Here is a 13,986-nt window from a genome sequence, read left to right as displayed (position 1 = left end):
GCTTGAACCCAGGAGACGGAGGTTGCGGTGAGCTGAGATCACGCCATTGCACTCCAGCCTGGGTAACAAGAGTGAAACTCCGTCTCAAAAAAAAAAAAAAAAAAAGATCATGAAGGAGCAAGTTCTAATTAGCCTCATTTAGGATTAGTGCCCATCTCTCAGTCAGAGAAAACAGATGTGCTACTTATTCTTCATTTTTCCTCCCCTTCTTCCTATTTTGTTTCTCTGCCATTCTCTGTACCCCAAAAGACTCACCTCATATTTGCCTTCTGGTTTCCCATTGGATTTGGCCAATGGGAGGTATTGGCAGGAAATAAGAGGGTAGAAGAAAAGAGAGGATAGGGTCTTTCTTCCCCACTCCCTTCCTGCTTGACGTTGCGCTAGTTCTAGAGCCACTGTACCCATCTGACTCTGTATCCCGCTGGACAGGCTCTCTCCATAGTTGTGTTTCTCCCTTCAGCCTTGAGGGTGATGCTATGGTTTGACTGTGTCCCACTCAAATTCATCTTGAATTGTGGCTCCCGTAATTTCCATGTGTCATGTTAGGCACCCATGTGGGAGATAATTGAATCATAGGGGTGGGTTTTTCCCTTGCTGTTCTCTTGATAGTGAATAAGTCTCATGAGATCGATGGTTTTATAAAAGAGTGCTTCCCCTGTACACACTCTCTTGCCTGCCACCATGGAAGATGTGCCTTTGCTCCTCTTTTGCCTTCTGTCATGATTTTCTTGGGTATATCTTCATAGCAGTATGAAAACGAATTAATACAGGTGGTAACTGTTTGCCACTAGGGCTAGTTTTGGGCCAGTGTTTGTTTCCTTAACACCGTCTGCACCTCTGCAGGTAGTCTCTTCATTAAAGGCTTCTTGGCTTTTGGCTCTGCTTCTTACACACTTCTCTGAAAGGCAATCCTTTATTATTCAAAGTAAGGAAAATGGATGCTGGATGACTCCTAAAGGTTCAACTGTCCTTTATATTCTGGGCTCACTCTTGGCCACAGGCTGAGCCATGGATATCTGGCCTCTCCTTTCCATTGAATGGTGGTCTTTGGCACACCCAGTGAGTAATGGCTCTGCTTATCCGAGTCCCCATTCCACTCTTGGTTATCTGGCCCTAACCCTAGCAAGGGATCTTGTGCCTGTGGTCCCAGCCAGGGTGACCCTAGTCCCCATCACCACCTCCAGAACCACTTCACAAAACCTTCACTCCCATATATGGTTCCTTCTTAGAACTCTCCTGGGAAGGACTGATCTAGTCTGTACTCCATTGAGCTCATCATACTAGAAGCCAGAAGCTGTTTCCAAAATCATGTCACCCCTCAAAGGATCAATGTTTGCCCTCGACAAGTTGTCCTGCAAAACTCCGAAGGCCACTGGCAGCACTGTCAGAATAAATTCAGGGCTTTGCAAGGGGATCCCTTTGAGGCCACTACAGGGCTATGGATGAGCTTGTGACTATTAACCAAGTAGCCACAGCTCAAGCTGTGCCTGAAAGTGTGTGTGCTCTTGATGAGAGCTCTTGAAGGGAGGGGAGAGCTTACCAAAGGAAAGCTCTCTGGACTCATCCAGATCTTCCAGGATAAGAAAGTTCCTAGGACCTACCACCCAGATCTCACCTTGTCCTGGTTGGGGGGAGGCAGCTGATGACAAGCTAAGGACCTTCTAGAAGCAGCCAGATGCTGGATCAAGCCAAGCACATGCTCTGTGCTGTACCAGACTGGAGGTGAATGTTGACTTGGACTTGCTATTTCTAACCTGGCAGTGACTTTGAGGCCTTCTTGGGTCCTCAGTATCTTCATCTGTAATAGACGTTAATAGAACAAATGTTCTCTAAGAGTCCTGAGATTCTGTAACCTAAGTTTCTCAGCCTTTGCACTGTTGGCATTTTGGGCTGGATAATTCCTTGTGGGGGACTGTCCTGTGCACAGTAGGATGTTTAGCAGCATCCCTGGCCTCTATCCATTAGATGCCAGTAGCATCTTCTCTTCCCAGTTGTCTTTAGACCTTGCCAAATGTCCTCTAGCGAGCAAAACTGCCCTAGTTGAGAACTACTGATTTAATGGTTAAGAGTCACCATGTGGCTGGCCACGCCTTTCACAGGACTTTCTTAGACTTTGACTTGGACATCCTCATTCTGAGGCTGGAGGACTGGGCCTGCGCTATCCTAGCTCCATAAGGTAGTGGCATCTTATCTTCCAAAACTTTCCTGCTCCAGGTATTCGGCTCTCATTTGTTCAATGATCAGATAAGGTCTGAACCTGATGGCTGGAAGCCCAGCTTTTTGGAGTGAGAGAGGGGAGGGACTCAAGGAGTCTAGGGACAAGGCCTGTGTGTGGAGGGTTCCAAGGGAGTGTGGGGAAAGAATTTGGGCTTTAAGTGACCAGGAGTGGTCACCTCTTGGTGTGCCCTTAGGTAAATTACTTTGTGTCTGAGTTTCTTAACTTCTCAGATAAGTGGGGGTGATAATGGTAACCTCTCTCATAGAATTCTTAGATCAGTTAGGATTTTGGCAGGAAACAAATAGCACATTCGAAAGGATTTCTCTAAAAAGAGCATTATGAAGGGACTATTTACAAAGTGAGGGCAAATTAAGGAAATAGAAAGGGATGGTGAGGCACTCCTCAGTTAGCAAGAGCAGGAAACGATGACCCCCTCCTCCCTGCCAGATGGAAAGGGCAAGGGAAGGAACAGTTGTTTCCAGAGGCCTATGAGAATGGAGTCTTTGAACCCCTCCTCCAGGCCCCATCCAGATCTGCAGCTATAAAGGAATGCAGCTGTGGCTAGAGTCACAACTGATGGGCTCCCAGAACCCAACCAGCCGGGGGTGAGGGAGTCGGGTGATGCAGCAGGTAGGGGTCAGCTTCCCCTGCACAGAACCCGGGACATGTCAGAGAAGGTCAGAGACGAGAGCTGGGTATGGGGTGGGAGTAGAGCAAGTGGAGAGCAACCAGTAGTTGTTAGGAAAATGAATGAGTGGATATTTGTCAAATCCTTGAAACAGTGCTCAGCATGTAATAAGTGCTTGCCAAATGAAACCCTGTGCTAGACTCTGCAGGGTACAAGACACAGTAAATAAACTTCAGCAGCGCCTCCTGGGCCCAGGACAAGGCTTCCCTCTGGGGAGGTCCCAGGCTCTTCAGTTTGTATCTGTGGAGGACTAGTTTGGGCTGGCTGTGGTGTGGCCCCCCTTGGGATACTTTTGCTTAGAGAGCCCCTGCCTACCACCTCACAGACACATCTGGGGGAAGCCCACACTGGGCCTCCCTACCCTGGGCCTCCCTACCCTGGGCCTCCCTACCCTGGGCCTCCCTACCCTGGGCCTCCCTACTCTGGCCTGATACTGCCATCTGGCTTCAGTCATGGCACTCCCTTGCCTCCCCTGGCTTCATGTCTCATGCCCTTTGACTATGATTCTAACCTGGGACCAGAGGCAGGGAGGCCTGGAAAGCCCTGCCTGGGAGGAATTAGGGGCCAGCGTTTGTCTTTCCCTGAGTCCCCTCAGCACAGAAGTTTTCACAGTACATGGAAGGGATCTTCCTTTGCTTTTGTGGGTTCCTTCTGTGTAGGCTTGGAGATATATAGGATGATGAGCCCCAAAAAGGCTCTGTGGGGCCTTTGCTCCTAGCTGCTTTTAGGGATGCCCCATTAAAGGACTCAAGGCCAGAAGGGTTTGCCATGGAAATGGGGCGAGGCAGAGGGGGATAAGGAGGCAGTGTTTCATACTTCCACGCTTCCTCTGTCATGGCTCTGATTGCCACGCTGACCTGCAGGTAGAAGCTGGGCTCCTCCCAGTCCCAGGATACGACCATCCAAAGGGATCTGGGGGTGCAGTGATCTGGGCCAGAGTCCTTTTCTACTTGGCTCTGATGGAGGATTTGGGGGGTGGGAAGTGGGCCTGAGCTGAGTTCCTAGGGCTGACATGAGGAGGGAGTTACTAGTCCTCTCCCCACCCCATCCACGGCTGGTTGCCAGTGTCCAGGGGGCTCAAGGGAGCCCTGGACACCCTCTCAGCTCCAGTGTGTCCTGACACTCCACCTAGGTTTGCTAGATAAAATATGCAGCGCCCAGTTAATTTGGATTTCAAGTGAATCACTGTTTAGCATAAGCTTGTCTCAAAGGTTACATGGAACATACACCAAACAATAATTTGTTATTTATCTGAAATCCAAATTTAACTGGACATCCTATATATATTTTTTCTTCTTTTCTTTATCTGGCAACCCTGTCCAGCGCCATCTCCAGCCTCCACCTCCTCCCTCCACGGGCCCCCAGAAGTAGGGGCTTTACTACATCTTATTGTTCCTTCGTGCTTCCCCCATAAGTGAAATCCAGGATCCGAGCTTGAAGAGCTCTGAGATGGGGCCATTTCATACCCTCGAAGGCCCCAGGGGATGAGGGACTGAGCCATGGCTCCTGTTGGCCATTGTCTGGGTTAGGGTGGTGAGTTTCATGAGTGGGGGCTGGACAAAGACTGTGACAGCCCAGCTGGTCCCCCACACTGCAGCTGGCCCCAGGGACCCATGATTTGAATTGGGCATGCGCAAACCCCTTGCTCAGCATGTGACTTGCTTTGTTCCATTTCATCCTCCCACACTGCAGTCCCATGAGGCTGGTGCCCATAGTATCATTTTGTAAATGAGGACACCAAGGCACAGAGAGGTTAAGGGCTGGTCACGTCACACAGCTAATCCACGCTAGAGTCAGGGTTTGACCCCAGGGCTGAACTGTCAGCTGCTCTCCCATACGCTTCCCCTTCTGGGTCCTGGCCTTTCCACTCCCAAGGGTGCAATCAGGCCTGGGTCACTGGGTGGAGGGGGCTACAGCTCGGGAATGCGGCTGGCTTGGGAACGTTTTCCACACAACACCCCCATCCTGCCGCCCCCACCTCCCCCCGTGCAGCTGTGTAATGAGCCCACATCTGTTACCACCACATGTTGCTCAGTGCTACACAGATGTAAAGTCTCAATTTTTCTAATTAGCAGCAACACGAAGTCTATCTTAATTTTCTCCTCCCCTCCCTCTAATAAACGTGATATTAACAAGGTTACACGTCTGCATTTTTGCTGGGTGTAATTGAATCAGGTCACAGATTTGATTAGTGGGTGTGGGGCGCCTGGGTCTGGTCAGGCTGAGGGGCTGGGGGAAGGAAAGGGCTGGGACCCAGCCCTGAGCCAACCTTGGGATAGAGAGAAAGAAAGAGAAAGAGGAAAGTGAGGGGAGAGAAAAGGGAGGGAGACAGGGAAAGAAACAGAGGGAAAGAGACAAGTAGAGAATGTGAGGGAGACAAAGACAGACAGAAAGACAAAGATGGGCCACAGGGAATGAGAGAAAGAGTGGAAAGGGAAAGAGAGAAAGAAAAAAGAGTGAGAAAGAGAGAGAGAGAAAGAAAGTAGGAGAGCGATGAAGGCACAGTAAGATGGGAGAACTGGAGACGTAGAGAAAAAGAGAAAGTCAACCACCCCCACCCACATGCAGAGCAAGTACACGAGCAAGGGACAAAGAGAGAGGAGAAGACAGAGAAGAAGAGGGGCAAAGCGGGCAGACAGTGGGAGCAGTCAACACCTTACCCTGCTCAGACCTTTCTGCAGAGGCAGCTGTGCAGGGCCTGCATCTGAGGGCTCAGGGAGGGTCTGGATTGAGGTGGGGTTGGCAGCCACAGACCCTCCCCCTCTGCGTCTTGCTGCTAAGCCTGGGGGCTGCAGGCCTGAGCTCTGGTCCTGACTCTGGGTGACCAAGAGTAGGCCTGTCCCTCTGTCTGGACCTCAGTTTCTCCATCTGCAAAACGTGGTCAGTAAGTCTCACTCCTTGGTTGGAGCAACCCTACCCCACCTTCCCCTTGGACTGGGAAACCTTGGAGGGAAAAATGGTGAAGCCCCTGCCACTTACAAAAGCCTCATGGTTCATGAGTCCGCTGAGATGGTCCCTAGCCTCTTGCCAAGGGGTGCCCAGGACAGAGCCAGGTGAGGAAGTTGTAAACCAGTGTCTGGAATAGGACCCCCTACCCCCTAGCGGGCTTCCAAGCCGCTCAAGCCCATTTCAGCCATGGTGCCCCATGGCGGTACTCCCACACTCTCACTGGCTCCCCACTGGGTAAGCCCGAGGCTCTGAGTCATCTAGTCTCCACTCCCTGCCGCATCCCTCTCTGCCATCCTCTCCCATCCCAGTGCCCTGGGCTGCCTTGTGCTCTTTCACACCTCCGCACCTTCGCTCCTGCAGGTCCTCTGCTTGGGCTGCCCTTCCCCACTTTCCCTGCCTTTTCCTCTGACAAGTCGTAATGCAAATGTCATTTCTACTGGGGACTTTCCCTGACAGACTGAGGGACTGGCTCTTCCTCTGTGTGAGCCCATACTTCCCTCTTATGCATCTGAGTGCTCAGTGTGTGTGTGCGTGTGTGGAACTGTGAGCGGGTGTGTACACCCACAAGTGACGGTGTGTGCAGGAGGAGGGCCATGTGGTTGCAGCGGCCACGCCAGTGCCGCATTCCTGCTGTGACAATTTCTCCCACTGATGACTCCGTCCCCAGGGCCTTAGGAGGCGCTGAGAAGCTTCTTTCAAGGGGCAGTGGCTTTTCCCCCCTTGCTTAAATGAGATATGAATAATTGATTCAGCTCCTGAATAATTAATCAGATATTCAATAAGGAAAGTAATTGTTTGGCACATCCCCCAAGGATGTCCTGGCTCAGCCGCTGCCCCACTCAGGAGGGAGGCTGGCGGGGGTTCTGGGCCCCTAAGGAGACCAGTGCCAGGTGGGGGAGGTCACCTTGTCTGACACTTCCGGCACTCCCCTGCAGCTCGCTGTCCGCTGAGAGACCACTCCTTGGCTTCATATGTCGGCCAGACTTTGGGTCCCACAGTCCTCCTGCCCAAGTTATTCACTGGTGTGCCTTCTTCCCTACCCCTCCCAGCTTTGCAATGGGCACCCTTCATCTGTGTGGGGCAGCACCCTCTGGACACCGTCCCTTCCCAGGGATGTTCTGGCCTGGGTGCTGGCAGGGAGTGGGGGCTGCAGTGGGCCTCACTTCTCTGTTGCCAACTCCCCTCATCTTCCCCACTAGAGTAGGGCTGTGTGGCATTGCCCACTTTCTATGCTGGGGGGCAGGGATCCTTAGAGGAATTATGAGAGAAGGGGTACGTAGGTGGGTCACCAAGTGCCACTCTGTCCCACTCCTGGATTGAAGCCCTGGAGAAGTGCCTTTGAACTGGGCCCCTTGTGGGCCTCTGTGGCCTTGCCTCTCCTCCATAGAGCCGTCTTCTTGTAGGTTCGCTGAGTGACTTTCCACCCACCTTTCAGAGACCCTCACCTACTCTGTCTGTAGGCCCCATTCCCTTTCCCTGGAGTTTATTCTCCCAGACTGAGTCTGAAGGAGTAGGTCCCTTGGCGGCTTCAGCCAGCGGTGCCGGCCTCGAATGCTCCAGTTCTCAGTGAACAATTTGGGGGTGCTTTGGGGGCCCAATTCTGTCCTCACCTGGGTGGGCTGTCCTGGTGGAGTCTCATTTGTTATTTTCATTATGAGTGGCAGGTACTTCTGTGTGTTAGACCAAGTACACATACACATGCCACACACACCACACACAAGCCACCCAAACATGCACATTGAATGTGCACAAGTTCAAAGACACACGTGGACACACACATATGACAACCATACGCAGTACACAAACACACACCCCCATCCACATAGATATGCACACACACACATAAACATATCACAGATATAAACAGACATATCACATGCATATCACCTAAACACACCCCCCATCCACACAAACACACTTACACCAGCCGCAGCTATATGGCCTCCAGCTAGAGAATCTATGTTAATCTTCAGAGTCAGAACAGTGAATCTGTAAAGAGGAAGAGGTTTTCCTACCTGCCTCCAAGAGCTCTCAGTAAGTCACAGGGTTGTGGAGAGGGGCTTAGATCTTTTCCTTCATCTTCTTCACATGTAACCCGTGGTAGGTGTGCACGTGTATATGTTGAATGGCACACGTGTGCACACATGCAGCATGCACATGTAGCCATGCACATATGTATAAGTATGCATGCGTGTGTGTAGGTGTGCACACATGAGTGTGGGCGTGTGCATGTGTACATACACATGTACGGGTGTGTGTGTGCGCGCGCACATGCATGTCTGTAGGTGTCTTAGTCCATTCCCACTGCTATAACAAAATAAACTGGAAATTTGTAAACAACAGAAGCTTATTTCTCACCGTTCTGGAGGCTGGTAAGTCCAAGATCAAGGTGCCAGCAGATTCGGTGTCTGGTGGGGACCCCTTCCTCAAAGACAGTGCCCTCTTGGTGTCTTCACACGGGAGAAGAGACAGAAGGGCCAGGCAGCTCCCTGAAGCTTCTTTCCTAAGGGTGCTGATTCCATTCATGAGGGCAGAACCCTCACGATTTAATCACTTCCCCAAAGGCTTCATCTCTGAATACCATTGCCTTGGGGTTTAAGTTCCAACCTGTACGTTTTGGAGGGCCACACACATTCAAACCATAGCACTAGGTTTGTGTGCATGTGTGAGAGTGTGCACACCCGTGCACATGCCAAGCCCTGTAGGTCTGGAGCAGCCCAGCAGCTTGGCTTGCCTTTCGCAGGCCTCGCCTGTCCCGCTTCTCCCTGGCTTTCTGTGCTTCCTCCAGGGCAGGGTGATAAAGGCCACTGGTATCCCCGACGAGTCCCCCTGACTGCACTCCCACATGGATTGGGCGTGTCGGGAGACTGTGGGTGGGTGACTGGCATTGGGCATGGAGTTCCAGAGCACGGAGACAGAGGGGCAGCTGGGCTGGGCAGTGGGTCGGCAACGGGAACCTGCACAAGGCACCCAGGTTCCAGTCTGGGTTCAAAATGGAGTGTCCAGTATGTTGTACAATTAGTTATCTGACAAGTATTTTTTGAACATCTGTGTGCTGGGGAATGTTTAAGGCTCTAGGGATATAGCAATGAACAAAACAGAGGAAAATCCTGGTCTTGCCTTTTTTGAGACAGGGCCTCACTTCTCTGTTGCCAACTCCCCTCACCTTCCTCACTAGAGTAGGGCTGCGTGGCATTGTCCACTTTCTATGCTGGCAGGCAGGGCTCCTTAGAGGAATTATGAGTTCCTCTCACTGTGTTCCCTGAACTTGTCTTAGACTCCTGGGCTCAAGTGATCCTCCCACCTCAGCCTCCCAAGTAGCTGGGACTATCGCTGTTACTACTGCCACTGTGTCCAGTTTCTGGTCTTGTTTTAATGAGAGAGACAGAAAATAAATGAGAGAAATCAGTAAAATATATAGAAAGTTGGGCAGTGCTCCTGCTAAGCAGGGAAGGGCATATAACATTTTGGGGCAGGGGCAATAGTTTAGACAGGGCTGGGAATCATCCAGGAGCCAGACAGGAGCAGAAATCACTCTAGGGATTTCAAACACTCTGGTTCAAAAGCCCTTAGGGAATTTAAACAGAGAATTGGTTTCACTGAGGGAAGAGCTGAGACTCCCAACAGGGAATTCGAGACCACTGGAGATTAGCAACAGTGGGAAGTGGCCCCCACTCCTAGGCCTGCAGGGATACCCCTTGGGCTATTAGCAACAAAGGGAAGTGACCCCCACCCCTAGGCCTACAGGGATATACCTTGGGCTATACCCATCCCCAGGTGGCTTTCAAGGGTATAGTGCTACAGGTGACTTTCACTCTTGGGGAAGCTTTAGGGTTCCACTGGGTTCTGACTGAAGCCCCCTCGGTGTGCCCTGCCACACGTCACCTCATCTCTTCCGACCCCAATGTCTTTATTAGGAAAATCACAATGCTGACCTCACAAGTGGACCGTGAACATAAATGGTTCTGCATACATAGCTAGGGATTTGTCCCCCCAGCCTCAAAGAAATGTCTCCGAGCCTGCCACTATGGGCCAGTCCTGGACAAAAGACCTTTCTTGGCATCCGATTGGCTGGAAAGTCCTCAAGGTATACTCGGCTCTAATTTCAGATTCACCTGGCTCTTTCCACAGGAGATGGGAGCGGGTGAAGCCAAACAGAGCCATGGTTTTCCGAGGCCCTTGATGTTTCTGCAGCAGAGGAACAGGACGGGAGGTCAGGTAGGCCTGGTGGATGCTGAGGTCGGGTCCTATAAAAGATGTGATTGATGTCTTCCCATCAGATCCCCGTGACCCCCCCGCATCCCTGAGTCCACTTGCTGCTGCAGACAGTTTCATTTACCTCTTAAGCTTCTGTGTCTCCTTTTTCCCATGCCTAGGGGCTCTCCTTGGTCCTAGAGGAACTTGCTCAGCCTCCAACAGGCCCCACTTTGATGTATGTGTTGGGGGATAATGCCCTGGACATGACCATCAGCCTGCCCTTAGCTGGCTTTTCTCTCTCACTTTTGCTTTCTGGGCTCACCTCCCAGATGAGAGACCTCCCTCCAAGGCCTCGTCTTAGGGATTCCATCTGGGAGGAACTCAAGCTAAGACAAGCCTTGCCTGCTCCAAGTCTGAGTTGAGGAGAGAGATGGTCTTGAGCGGGCCCCTTCCTTGTCTCCATCTTATTGTGTTACTCCTGTGAGTCCAGATGCCACATGTTCTGCCTCTGACCCTGGGAACAATCTCAATGCCCAAGAGAGCAGAGTGTTTTTGTATCCAAGCTTTTCATCACCATCAGTAGAACAAAAATCCCGCGTGTTTGGTTTGAAAGATTATGGTCAGTGTAGCTAAGACAAAAACTGCATTCCCTGATGTTCCCACAGGCCTTTTCTCATTTAAGTGTCAGCAGAAACGGTTCTCAATGGTCCAAGTTCCTAGGGTGCTGCTAAAACTCTCCCAACTGTTTAGACAACCTGTGCCTGGCTACTTGGTGTCCCCTCTGATTCCAACTGGAATCTACTGGAAAGATCCTCAGTGTTCACTTCCGTAGTAGGCTGCTTCTCTCCATTGCCCACCTGGCGCTGCCTCTTTGTTGGGACTGTTGCACGTGTCTACCAAGTTGTCATGCGTACCATTCCCGTAGATTATGTTGTGAATGACGTCCCCTAGACTTGTGCAGTGTACAGTCTGCACAACTGTACACAGCGGCCCTGCTTTTGAAAACAGTAGGCTACTTCACTATGCTCTCTGGCTGCTATCCCTACCTGCTTCTGGATTCTTGTTCTGCCATGACCCCTGGCATGAGGGTAGGACAGCCGCCTGCATTCTGGTGAATGGACTTAGTCAAAAGCCCCCCACCAGCATTTGTTGTTAGTAAGCACGGCGGGTGAGAGGTTCAGAGGAAGTGAGCACTGGAGAGGTCAGGAGGAACCTCAGGAAGGCATCCCCGGTCCCTAGATGCTAAGCTCAGGGAATGCTCCCTTTAGGACTGACCTTTCCGAGGCATCTCACCTGTGGCAGTGAAGCCTCAGACTCCTGGCTGCCTTTCTTGGGTCTGGGCTCTTTCCTGGCTCACTGATCTCTGTGGACCCCAGAGGCTCCTGGTGCAGACTTGCTGCCTGATCTGTCTCAGATTTGCTGAGGGCCAGATGATGAGGCCCCTGGAAAGATTTAGGGGAAACCTGGCTGTTCAAACCTTCTGGAAGCGAAGAATACAGAGAAAGGCAGCTGGCAGCATTTAAATCAGAGGGAGGGAATGCCACCCAGGACCTAAGCTCTAGGTTATTTGTGCATGTTCAGAAATGGCTTCACGCATCCAGGTGCAATCCAATGATTTGTCAATGAAGGCCTCCTCGCGGCCCCTGCCCCTGCCCTTGCCTCTGATAACATTTACAGTAAATCTATTGCACTGACCATTAAATCCGAGGCCGCCTCGAGCGATCGCTTCAATGGGGTGCTGACAGGCTGAGAGTTAATAACGACACAGACGCTAACCTGTTTATTGATTTGCTTTTTGTACCCTTCATCCTCGCTCACTCCTTTTCCCTCTTGGAGAAGAAATCTTGGAATTAGTAATCAGGTGACAGCCTCACCCCCCTTCTGTTCCCAGCCATGTCATCTTGCTTAAACTCTTGGAGATAAATTACCGCTACCTCCCCGGCCCCTGCCAGCCATTCACTCTCCAGTTACTCAGCACAAGATGCCGCATCTGTCACTGGAGCCAGCAGACAGAAAAAAACATTAACACAGACATGAAAAGCTTTTAACTTTGACAAGGGGAGTGCAGGAAAGTTTTATATTTAGCCCCTCCAGCAGAGGCCACGGTCAATCCATTAGGGTGGCTTGTCAGACTCAGGGAGAGGTGGGAGAGGGCTGGGACCAGGGGCTGGGAGGGTGTGGGCATCGCTGACTCCAGCTTGAGGAGTATGGACATGCGTCCAGGATGCCCACTGCCCTTCCTCTCCCTTGGCTCAGGAAGGAGGGAGGCAGGACAATTGGATGGTGAAGTCATTAGGGGCTTGGGGAAGATGCGGGCCTCTGTTTCCAGTGAAAATAGAGATTTTTAACCTCCATGTAAAGATTTCAAGATGTGGGGTCACATAAAGCTGACCCGTTTTGTGACCATGGCATTGCCAATGTCCACAAATAAAGAGGATCTTTTTATGGAAGCCTCAAAAAGTAACAAAGAGAGACTGGCTTCACAGGAGGCTAAACTTAAAAAAAAATTCGTTTTCTATCCCAGAGCCGATCGTTTCAGGCTGAGAGTGATCCCTGACTCCTCTTCCTTCTCCTCTTCCTCCGCCCCATCTTCCACTCACCCACACACCACCTCCCAATTCTTTCTCAAACTGAGCCCTTTCCGTCTCCAGCCCCTTCTCGCCCTCTCCTAAATCTATCCTTTTCCTCAAGAAAGGGTTTCAGAAGTAAAGAAGTCACATATTTCTCAGCATTTTCACCCCCTACCCCAACTCTCCCTGTGTCTTTCTTCAATCTATGCTGCAAGGGTTATCATTCTCAGCATGCTGGGATGGGGGAGAGATGATAAGTGCACATATACAAATATATGCAAATATATGTGTGTATTACACAAATATACATGTGCATTACTGCTCCAGGAAAGGAGTGGCTGGAATGGCTTTGTGGAAGCAATAGAACTTGAACTTGCCTTAGAGGAAATACAGGATTCTTTTTTTTTCTTTCTTTTTTTTTTTGAGATGTAGTCTTACTCTGTTGCCCAGGCTGGGGTGAAGTGGTGTGGTGATCTTGCTCACGGCAACCTCTGCCTCCTGGGTTCAAGTAATTATCTTGCCTCAGCCTCCTAATTAGCTGGGATTACAGGTACCCACCACCACATCTGGCTAGGTTTTGTATTTTTAGTAGAGATGGGGTTTCACCTTGTTAAGCAGGCTGGTCTCAAGCTCCTGACCTCAAGTGGTCTACCCACTTTGGCCTCACAAAGTGCTGGGATTACAGGTGTGAGCTACTGCTCCCAGCCTACAGGATTCTTTGAGCAGTGTTTGCAAGTGGTGTATGGAGAGGCTGGGATGGAGGCTCCAGGTTGGATTCACAGCACAGCCCAAGCACAGGCAATGTGCTTGGTGTGCTTAAGGAAGAGAATGTAGCTGGTTGGGGCAGAAGACCATGTGGGTAGAGACCAGGATGTGGGGACATCTTCAGAATCTGCCTTAGGCTGGGTTCCTCCCACAGTTGGTCTTGACAGAAGGATTCAGGTGCAAGTGGTTTATTTGGAAGGTGATCCCAGGAAGCATGGGTTGAGAGTTGTGAGTAATACAGGGAAGGAATGGGAGTCAATATAAGGTGAATTAATGAGCAGGTTGTTGCTTTGGGCAACTGGGACACGCTTTTGCTGAGGAATGCAAGGCGGAACACATCTCAGAGTTACCGACCCTCTGCCACTGGGAGGGATTAAGCTGGGACACTTACTTGCTGACTTCCTCCCATCGCTGGTTGAGGGCTGGTCTGTGGTGGGAGGGACATACATTCTCTGGCACTTCTGGTCAACTCTACGTAGGGCCAGGGAAGATGTGCAGGAGAGCATCTCAAGTACTTGCAGTAAGAAGCTTTTCATGTTCGCAGACATGAGTGAGGCTCCAACAGCACTGCTAGAAAACTCCCAACCATCAGAAAATGT

This window comes from Aotus nancymaae, unplaced genomic scaffold (genome assembly GCF_030222135.1).
Source record: "Aotus nancymaae isolate 86718 unplaced genomic scaffold, 86718_ANA_hifiasm-v0.15.2.pri h1tg000029l, whole genome shotgun sequence".
Classification (NCBI taxonomy): Eukaryota; Metazoa; Chordata; class Mammalia; order Primates; family Aotidae; genus Aotus; species Aotus nancymaae.
Note: the sequence above shows the minus strand (reverse complement) of the source record.